Here is an 11,675-nt window from a genome sequence, read left to right as displayed (position 1 = left end):
ACCCGAATAAGTTGACACATTTGGAAGATGACACCCTCTTGAGGTTGGGACCGGAAGAAGGGGTGGAGATTCGGAAGATTTCATGGAGCAGAGTCTGGAAAGTTCTAGATCCTGAGACCTGTAAAGACCCTAATCTCTGACAAGCACTATGCAATGTGCAATGGACCAATAACGAAATAATATACTATTTTATAGGAAATTTCAAGAGGTACATTTAGGTTTTTAGTTTGATCGAAAATTCCAAGTTTGAAGAAAGATATGATTCGGAATCTATGCAAAGTCAATTTGATGGCTAGCTACAACCTATGCGCCGGCTCATAACTCGGCTCAAAATTAGAATTTCAGTGTAAACTAAAAAGAAACATGTAGAACTAATTAAGATCTACAAAATGATATATATTTCATCTAGATTCAAATGCCGAGTTTCAACCCAGAGATCGTGATTTGTCCGTGTCACCAAAATTGGTCTGGGTAGCGTTGAAGGGTTTCTGGTTCCTAACTCGCCATTGGAATACAGTTGAATTTAATATTATTTTGTAGATCTCGTTGAGTTCTACATTTTGCATTATAATTTGTAAAGAAATTCTAATTTTAAACCGAGTTATGCGCCATACTTTAGTTGGCTTCAGCCTGCACGGCTTTCGTCGACCCGGCCGCCAAGTGTGCAGACTCTTTTTGGAGATTCTTTTCCATACAAGACTAATCACATTTTATACCATGTTGTAGAACTTTTCAAGTCCTATGTTTTAATTTTTATTTCATCCAAACATATTGATTCTGAAGCAAGTTACGGTCTACTGTAGCAGAGTTGCACCCTGGCATGCGTGCAGTGGCCACCAGCTTGCAGCCGATATTTCTCGGTTCCTGTAAGAGATACTAAAAATTTGTTAATTAGTAAAATGCTTATCATATTATCTTCAACATTTTATTAGTTGACAACTTTTCGATATCTCACACAGGAACCAAGATAATTAAGCTCAAAGCAGGTATAGCTGCTGAGCTACGCGGTGGCCACTATTTTCAAAGGCCAGTGGCTCGGCTCATCTCACTCCGGTGCAAATTTTGATTAGATATTTAAAATCGCTGATTTTACAGTTTTTCATTAAATTTAAGCTCATTTTAACAAAGTCTAGTTTTTGGCTTTCCGAACCTTATTTTAGGTATCCTTAGCTTTGTACCTCTGACTCTTTTAGAAGAAGAGGTTCTTCTAAAAAAACAAACCACAAACTTTTGAACAACTTTTCTCGGCTCTTCAAAAAAAGGGGTCAGTGTCAAAGGTTGTGCCGAAATCAAATTGTAAGTGTCTTCCTTCTTCTCTGCTCCGCTCCGAGGCCGATTCGGTGTCAATCTAGGAGGATACACACACAAGCACTCAACAATCGCTGGCCTTCCCCCTTCTCCGAGCACCCCACCGACCCCAAACATTCATTCGTGTGGTTGGCAAACTTGACACATGTCCTCTTCTTCTTCTAAGATGCCTTCTCCTTCTGGGAGTCTTTTCCTCGTCTAAGAAGCCAGCAGGAGGTCGAGTTACTCTTTTTTTTTCGTCCCTCTTCTTCTTCTCCATCGGTCACACAATATGATGATGCGCCCCTTCTTCTTCTTCTCCGGTGTCCTTCTCATTTCCTCATCTCCTTGTCCCTCTTAACGTCTTCTTGTGTTGTTTTTTTTGAAACCGCCGCCTTTGCCACTACCTCCTGTTCGTCCGCTGTCATTGATACACTTGTCACGTCTTAAGAATCTTTAGGATCAGTTGTCTACAAATCCGTTTAAAAAGTTGTTGTCCTGATGTCCGTCAATGCCTAGCCTAGCTAGATGTCCCATTAATTCCTCATAACTTGACACATTTTCATTATTTTTAAAGTTAGATTTGATTTTTGAAAAAGTCATAATTAGAGCTTTTTGATTATATAAGATACGTCATGCTCATCTCTTTCAATGGCTTTTTAAAATCCCAACGTTTGAAATTGGTTACTAACTAACTATCGGTCTCATGACTCCTGTTCAATCGACCCGTTTACAATCATAACTAAATGTTATACCATTGTTTAGAGCTTTTTAAGAGCTACATTTCGGTTTTTAGCTTGTTCGAAAATGCCAAGTTTGAAGCAAGTTACGATCCAGAATCTAGGCAATGTCAACTTAATAGCTAGCTGCAACCTATGCGACGGCTCATAACTCGCTTGCCCATTGTGCCCTTTGGTTCCAAATCTGGAAATCTCAATATAGTTGAATTTATTATCATTTTATAAATCTTTTTAAGTTCTACATTTTAAAATTTAAATCGTTTAAAACATCCAATTTTGAGCCGAGTTACGCGCCATTCTGTAGTCGGCTTCACCCGGCCCAGCTCACGTGTGCAGACCCGTTTTTTTCCGTGTTCCTGAAGACTCCTATACAAGTAGATGTATATTAAATTTTATACTATTTTATAGAACATGTTAAGACCTATTTTTCAATTTTTATTGCATTCAAAAATATTGATTCTGATACAAGTTACGATCTAAAAAGCACGCCAACCTCATGTGTCACCGGCATAACATGCTTGCACTTTGAGCTCAATTATCTCGGCTTTTTTAAGAGATATCGAAAACCTGTTAATTGATAAAATTTAGCTGATATTTTAATAGACAATTTGCTAGTTGACCACTTTTTGATATCTCTTACAGGAGCCAAGATAATTCCAAGATAGTTCAAGGTGCGCAGCTTAGCTACGCGGTCTGGTATTTCGTCCTCACAGCCACAGCGGGGTATCGGTTTTTCGACACATTATATATAGCCATCCCATTTCTCTTCCCCTTCAGAATCCCATTCCACCTCATCCATCGTCCCCCGGCCCGTTAGTCGTTTCTCTCTCCAATCGCTTACTGGCCCCATCAGACATCTGGATGACATCCACAGATTATCCATGTCATACGTTTGTTTCCTCCCCTTGAGAGGGACGGACACATTTCGGTGTCGTTTTGACTCTGCTGTCACTCTGGCCAAATGTCACCCCTCGTCCTCTTCATCTTCTTGTTGGCTTTTATGAGAATTTGAAATGCAAATTACAAGTCCCCCCCGATCCGTCCCATTTCGTTTTAGTGTCTTTTTTAATGCCGGATGTGTATGAGCATTTGGAGCTCTTGGAAATTCTGGCGCCAAAATTTGAGAATTCAAAATGTTCAGTTTACTCTATTTCATTGCCAATATAGAGTGCAAAGTCGTTTAGCAAATATGATCAACCTCTTTTTTTTCAAAAAAAAATTACACTTTTCCCGTTAAATGTTACACTCTAGTATAGAATCTGTGTACCTTTAAAGTGTTTTCTTTTTGAACTTTTTTCCTTGTAATTCCCGGTCTTGGCAAGCTTTACAAAATGGAACTGCATTTGACCGTTTTTTCAAAACTCAAGTTTGTCTAAATCTCGAATCTACGGCACTATCTTGTAGAAAATCCTAAGATCTTTATTTTCCAATTTAAATTCACTGAAAAAGTCTAATTTGAAGGGAGTTACAGCATTTTTAAAAGTTTAATCTGAATTTTCATAAAACGTCAAATATCATATATGGACCTGAAATGGCCAAATTGATATTAAAACCAATAGAAAGCTGAAAAATCATGAATTCCAAAAATATAAACTATATTTACAACGGAGCAAGATGAGCCGAGTTATGAGTCTCTGAAAGTAGTGGCGACTGTGTAGTTCAGCGGCGGGGCCTATTATTTCGGTTCCCGTAAAAGATATCAAAAAGTTGTCAACTAATAAAATGTTGAAAATAATATGATAAGCATTTTACTAGTCAACAAATTTTTGATATCTCTTATATGAGCCGAGATAATTGAGCTCATAAATGCAAGCATTTTTAGCACTGTAGAACGCCGTTTCCTTCTTGCATCTTTGAGCTCAATTACCTCGGTTCCTGTAAGAGATATCAAAAAGCTGTTAACTGATAAAATGATGGTGATAATATGGTAAACATTTTACTAATTGACATATTTTTTATATCTCTTACATGAGCCGAGATAATTGAGCTCAAAGTGTGCTAGTGTAGGGTGGCGCCCACCATTGGAGGTGCCACCACCCAAACCCTTTTATCAACTTTACGCCATTATATCTAATTTTCTATGAAAGATATCAAAAAGTGATCAACTGGTGAAATTTTTATCATAATATCACATACAATTTGTTAGTTGACAACTTTTTGATACCTTTTACAGAAACCAAGATAAATTGTCTCAAACATGACAACCAAGGAAGCTACTATAGACCGTAACTTGCTTCAAAATCAATATTTTGAATGGAACAAAGATTGAGAAATAGGCCTTTAAGAGTTTTACAAAGTTGTTTTAGATTGTACTCCCTGACAGCTTTTGGTTTAAACCGCTGGGCCAATTAACACCTCCCTTTGACTCCATACAAACCAGCGCGTCAAGGATGGGCCCATACATCTCGTTTCCTGTGACAGATATCAAAATTTTGTCGACTAATAACATTTTTATCATAATATCAGCAATACTTTATCAGTTGATAAATATTTGAAAACTCTAATAGGAACTGAGATAATAGAGCTCTAAATCGCGGTCACCACTATTTGCAAACACGCATAACTTGGCTCATCTTGCTCCGTTGCAAAATTTAACTAAATATTTGAAACCTATGAAATTTAAGCTTCCAAGACCATTCTGACAAATTTTGTTTCTTCAATGCTAATTAGCACCTCCCACCCCATCGACTCCAAACAAACCACCTGCGACGCGTCAAGCTCATTTAGTAGCCAATCGAGCGTGTCCTCCTCCTTCCGATCATCATCGAATGTGTCCCAATCTCCTTATGTTTATGTTTGTATTACTCCTTGCCTCCTCACCATCCGTTCCCTTTTTCTTCCCTCCTCTCACTTACCACCACTTGCCCCCCGCTGCCGCGTAGCCCGTCCTCAAATACTCACTCTTCTTTTCTTATTCTTCTCCCACAACCATTATTGTCTTTCTGTCTCGAGAAGAAGAAGAAGCGAACACACTNTGTTNTATTNNANACGGGCACANNNGATNATCCTTACCACTTCCCCCCCCCCCTCTCTCTCTTTCTCTCTCTCTCTCTCTCTCTCTCTCTCTCTCTCTCTCTCTCTCTTTTCATAGTTAGTTTCTTCTTTTTTTTTTCGCCTTTGACCCCAAACCCTCTCGCCGAAAGAAAAGACACCCCTCCCAAGAGAATGATCACAGGTTTTTTCCCCGCGCGGGAAAAAAAAAGAACCTGTGATTTTTTTCAATACTCTAGTAGACACCTTTTTGACAATGGATTTGAAATTTTCGAATTTTTGAATTTCGAAAATTTCCTAAAATTCTGAATTTTCTGAATCTTAAAAATTTGCTGAATCTTTTAATTCCCGAATTTTTCAATTTCTCACTTTTTAAACATTTCGAATTTTCGAAATTTGGGATATCACATCCTTAGAATTTCTGGAATTTCGCATTTCTAGGTTTTTGATATTTTGGATTTTCCGAATTTCTGAAATTCCCGGAAATTTTGGTTTTTTAGAATTTTCGAAATTTGCCGAATCTTTGAAATTTTAAACTTTATGATTTTTAGAATCCCCGAATTTTTCAATTTCTCAATTTTCGAACTTTCAGAGTTTAGAATGTTTGAAACTTTGAAATTTCGGATTTCTGAATTTCTGAATTTCTGAATTTCTGAATTTCTGAATTTCTGAATTTCTGAATTTCTGAATTTCTGAATTTCTGAATTTCTGAATTTCTAAATTTCTGAATTTCTGAATTTCTGAATTTCTGAATTTCTGAATTTCTGAATTTCCCATTTTTCGCCGCTCCCCAAAAATTCAATTAAAATTTTTTCTCCAAAAAAATAAATTCCTTCTTTCTCCATTAAAAATTTCATGAATTCAATTTCTAGTTTTTTAAAAATTTCGAAAAATCCAAACTCCCGCCAAGCCTTCTACTCGAATAACCACCTAAAAATGTCTTCAAAATTTCCATTTTTCCAAAAAAAAATTTTCGAATTCCTCAATTTTCTTTTTTTTTCGCATTTTTTTCCCAAATAACACAAGTAATTGAATTATTCGAATTAGTTGACAGATTAGTTGTCACCCGCCAGTCTCTAATTGGGTTTTTTGTTTTGTTTTGCTAGTCGTGGCTTAGAAAATCCAAAAGTTAGGCCATAAATTTTTTTTAGCCCTAATTTTGAAATTTTCCCTTTTTTTGTAATGTAAAACATCGTTTTTTTTCCATCATCACATCGAAAAAACCCTCTATTTTGTAAGATATTGCGCATTCGCACCGGAAAGGTCATTTGAGACTGTGGGAGAGAGAAAAGAGAAAGTTGAGAAGGATATGTGTTTGAAAGGAACAAGTATTCCCTTCGTTTTTACACAAAAACGCGAAAAAATCTCGAAAAAAATAGTTTTTTTTTTCAAAATTTCCACAATCTCTTCTCCACGAGGACTATACGAAATCCTTCTTGGCGGCCAACTCGCTCGCTCCCACCACCCAACGCCGCGCCATCGTTTTTCACCAAACTCTCCTGCCGTAGTTGGTATGCGCGCTGTAGCCTACTGGCTTGGAGTTTTGCTTGTGCTTCCAGAGGTCCGGGGTTCGAACCCCACTTGCGCCGAAAGTATTTTTTATTCTTTTTCAAAGAGTCTCAATGACAGCAAATGCATTTAAATACAATTTTTTGTACGTCAAGTATAATTTTTGAATCCAAATGTACAAAAAAACCCTATTTGTGACGAATTCTTTGTGCGTCAGACGTCTTGTGTGAGTAATTGTATGTTATAGGCGCTGTGCGCTCTACTAGCAGAACAAAGCTCGACTAGTAAAAAAAAATTTCAAAAAAAAATTTTTTTAGCAACCGCGCTCTATTTCTAATTAGCTATAGAGCCATTACCACCACCCAGTAGCCTCAAAGGGGACACAAAAGAGTAAATATAGTAAATATTCATTAGCTGTAACCAAGCGTGAACACACATATGTATACACCCATGTCTTCGGCGTTTTTTTGTTCTTCTTCTTCCTTCCGTTGTATTAGTTGTCATCCAATTTCCTTTTTTTTTCTTCACCCCCTTCTTCTTTCTTTTCTTTTTTCTTGTTTTTTGTTTTGTCTTTTTTTCGAATTCGGACCCTTCTTCTCTTATCTCTAAACCAACAGTCCTGAAACCATTCATTTTGAGCTTCATTTTACACAAAGTTTCATTTGAAATTTGTATTCTAATATTTGCCGAATTTTTAGCTTCAAAATGAGCCCAAAATCATTGAAAACTGTTAAGTTTGAGCCGAGTTATGAGCTTGTGAAGAGAGCGAGACGGAGAGAGCCGCAGAGTGTCTCGCTTCTCTGCGTCTCTCCTTTTTCTCTTTTTAGGCTCTATCTCGGCTCAAACTCAACCGTTTGAAATGATTTTTACACCATTTTGAAGATGAAAGCAAGCTGAAGCAGAAAATTTTAAAAAATTCAGTTTTGCAAAAATTGAATTTTCGAAAAAAAAACCTTTTTTTTGAAAATTTTTAATTTTCATTTCCTCATCTAATTTATTTTATTTCTAGCTTGAAAACAAGCCTAAAATCATCAGAAACTGTTCAGTTTGAGCCGAGTTATGAGCATTGTTGTAAAAAAACAGCGAGAGGGAGGGAGAGAGACGCAGAGAATCTCGCTTCTCTGCGTCTCTCCTCTACTTTTCGCAGGCTCTATCTCGACTTAAATTGGACCGTTTTCAATGAATTTTAGCTTATTTTGAAGATAAAAGCATGCTGAAGCAGAATTTCAAAAATTCTCAGGTTTGAAAAGTTTTGAATTTTCGAAAAAAAAATTTTTTTGAAAATTTTTAATTTTTATTTTCTCATCTGATTTCTTTCATTTTCAGCTCCAAAAAAGCCTAAAATCATCAGAAACTGTTAAGTTTAAGCCAAGTTATGAGCACTTTTTGAAAGAAGCGAGAGGGAGAGAGACTCAGCGTGTCTCGCTTCTCTGCGTCTCTCGCCCCTTCTCTCTTCCTATGCTCTATCTCGACTCAAACTCAACCGTTTGAAATGGTTTTTACATCATTTTGAAGCAAAAATTTTGACGAATTTGCAAATCTATTTTTTCCAAAAATTTCACAAATTTTTCAAAAATATTTTTCAATTCTAAAAAAAATTTCAAAATATTCAATATTTTTCATATTTTGCCCATCGTCCGACAGCTCGCGAGTTCGATTTCACTCGACGCCTTTCTATTTTTTATTTCATTTGGGCAACATTTTCAACTCCCTCTTTTGACTGATAAGTTCTCTTATCACCTCCTTTGTGGAATTTCTTCATCTATCTTTTGTGTTGAGCTTTTTTTCGTTGATAATGACACCCTTTCCTCTCCTTCTCCTTCTTCTCCTACATATAGATTTTGATTAATTACTTCTTCTTCTTCGTTCTCCGGCGAATGTCATTCCACTTTTTTTTCGTCGCTTTGATAGATCACTCAGAAGGTCATTTTTGTGAAATTTTGGTTAATGGCCTAGTTTTTTTGCATTTTTGTGGCCTAGTATTCCTTTTCTTGTTTTTTCAAAAATTTCGTAAAACTTTAAATGTGTCTGAGGTTAATTTGCTTTTTTTTCAGATTCCCATCCCTTCGATTGTTCATTGTATCCTTCAAATTCTGTTCCACTGGCCTAGAAACCCAAAATCCAAAATCCTAGGGCATCCGCACAAAGGATGGCCTAGAAAAGCAAAAATCCTAAATCTTCGGCCATCTTTACGTGACCTAGGACTTTCAGGATGGCCTAGAAAACCGAAAATCCTAGGTCACGGCCTAGAAGCTCAGCTATTGTGCTATGGTCTAAGAAACCTAAGGCCACGCTCGCCAGAGCCTTCCTTTGCGGCCCATGGCCTAGAAAGTCCCGTGGACTAGGAAAACCTAGGCCACCTGTCATGTCTTTGGTTCCGGTACCCTGTCAGTTTTCTCACAATTACCTCCCACCCTCTGCTGTGTGTTCCGACACTTTTATGACTCCTTTTCTCTTTCTCTCTCTCTCTCTCTCTCTCTCTCTCTCTCTCTCTCTCTCTCTCTCTCTCTCTCTCTCTCTCCTGCTGACCCTACCCTTACCAGCAGACGTTTTTCCCTCCCGTTGCTTCTAAGGATATGTTGAGAGAGAGAAAGAGAGAGAGAGAGAGAGAGAGAAGGTCATCATGTCATCTCTGGAGGGACAATGTGTTGTGTTGTGTGAATAAGGTGGGGGAGGTGGTAATCCACTCGATATATGCACAGTAAGACACCCCTCTTCACAGACGACGACACTGTCTAATTGAGTGTAAATCGACGCGGTTGGGGGAGAAGGGGGAGGCAAGAACGTCATCTTTATAGAAAACACATTGAGTGGGGTCCCCCCCCCATTCAATGTTGATCGATACGGTGTTCCTCTTTTTGGCGGGAAACTTTTTTTTTTTGAATTTATTTGTTCTAGAAAGTTCCATCTTGTGTAACCCCATACTTTTTAAAATTCTGTTTTTTTTTATTTCTAGGAATTTTGAAATTCGGAATTTAGGCTGATTTTTTTCTAATTTTTTGAATTTTGGCACTTTCAGAAATATTCGGATTTTTGATTTTTTCGGATATTTCGGAAATTATGGATTTTTTGAGTTTTTCGAAATTTTGAATTTTTCGAACTTTGAATTTTTTAAAAATCCCAGGAACTTTCCAGGTTTTTTGAACATTTTTTTGTCGAAAAAATCCCTGAAAAATAAATGTGAAAAAATTGAAAAATTTTCAAAACAACCAATTTTGACTTGACTCAATTTATTTCGGTTACTGTAAGAGATATCAAGAAGTTGTCAATTGATAAAATGTTGGTGATCATATGATAAACATTTTACTAGTTGATTATTTTTTGGTATATTCTACAGTAACGGAGATAATAGGGCTTAAAATTAGATGACCCTTCTATTTCTATAGTTTAGCGTTTTTTTTAAATTGATTTATCTGGGTTACTGTAAGAGATATCAAAAAGTAGTTAACTAACAAAATGTTTCTCAAATTATAATAAACATTTTTTTAGTTGACCACTTTTAGATATCTCTGACATTAACCGAGATAATAGGGCTTAAAGTTGCAGCAGGATGCTGGGATCTGGATTGCCGCGAAATCCTATACTTGCACTTTGAGCACAATTATCTCGGTTCCTGTGAAAGATCGCAAAAAGTTGTCAACTAATAAAATATTTCATTTTTCACAATAAACATTTTGCCAGTTGACCACTTTTTGATACCTCTTACAGTAACCCAGATAAATAGGCTCAAAGTTAGAATAGGCTACGAAATTGCACAGTCCATTTACGATGAATCCCTCTCTTTTTTTTCTCACACATTTCCGCCCCATATCATTCACCCATCATTGCAGGGGGACACGGGGGGCCGTCGGCATTCTTCTATTCTCCCTAACGACATCTTCTTTTTCACATTTCACGAAATAAAAAAAGATTTTATCGGTCCCTCCCCCTATACCCAGGGGGGGGAGGTTGTTGTTTTTTAATGGTGTGTCACACACACACACACACACACACACTGTTAGAAATGAGGAGACCCATTTTTTAGTGTTTGATTTGAAATTGATGACCCTTTTCTCCTCTCTTCGACCCCCCTAAGTACCACCTATTTCCTCTCTTAACGACCACCTATTAGAAAGGGGTTTAACACACACACACAGAGGATTTTTTTTGAATTTATTGATTTTGGGAAACCTTTGGGTTTCCTAAAATCAATAAAGGGACCAAATTGAGACAAAATCTATAATCCCAAAATACATCTTTATATGTCCCTTTAAACTGCACCTTGAACACCTGTGGTCCCCTCCCAGCCAATCCACGGAAATCCTCCTATGCCCCTTTAAACTTCTAGGGTTCTAAGCTATCTAGGTTCTTTAAAAGTCCCAAAAAATTGAATTTAATTTTTCCAAATTTCCCGCCCACCCATTTCCTCTGGCCCAGACAAATAGACGCTCTATATACAAAACCCCATAATTAACGTCGTATATATATGTATATTTTTCCAACTGATATACTGACTCCCGCCTTATATGCTCACTATATACCTAGTTATTAACGCCTTCTCTCTCTCTCCACTCTGAGATTTGCATCCTTATTTTGGAAAGTAGATTCTAGAGCTCCTGAATCGTGTTTTGAGATTTTTCAGAAGTTTCTGGAAAGTTCCAGAATCTGAATATGATTTGGTGTACACTGGTCGGTGTTCGTGTGCCTACCGTAACCCATAGACACACGAGGAGTATCTCAGAGGCTTCTAGAACTTTCCAAATCTTCCAAGATTTTGGTTTTTTTGCTCGGGAAGCTCTAGAAGGGTTCTATCCTCCAGATCTAAGTCCTCCAGATCTAAGAAATCCTCCAGATCTAAGAATCTAAGAATCTAAGAATCTAAGAATCTAAGAATCTAAGAATCTAAGAATCTAAGAATCTAAGAAACTAAGAATCTAAGAATCTAAGAATCTAAGAATCTAAGAATCTAAGAATCTAAGAATCTAAGAATCTAAGAATCTAAGAATCTAAGAATCTAAGAATCTAAGAATCTAAGAATCTAAGAATCTAAGAATCTAAGAATCTAAGAATCTAAGAATCTAAGAATCTAAGAATCTAAGAATCTAAGAATCTAAGAATCTAAGAATCTAAGAATCTAAGAATCTAAGAATCTAAGAATCTAAGAATCTA

Source organism: Caenorhabditis briggsae (genome assembly GCF_000004555.2).
Source record: "Caenorhabditis briggsae complete genome, chrI, whole genome shotgun sequence".
Lineage (NCBI taxonomy): Eukaryota > Metazoa > Nematoda > Chromadorea > Rhabditida > Rhabditidae > Caenorhabditis > Caenorhabditis briggsae.
This window is presented reverse-complemented; position numbering follows the sequence as displayed.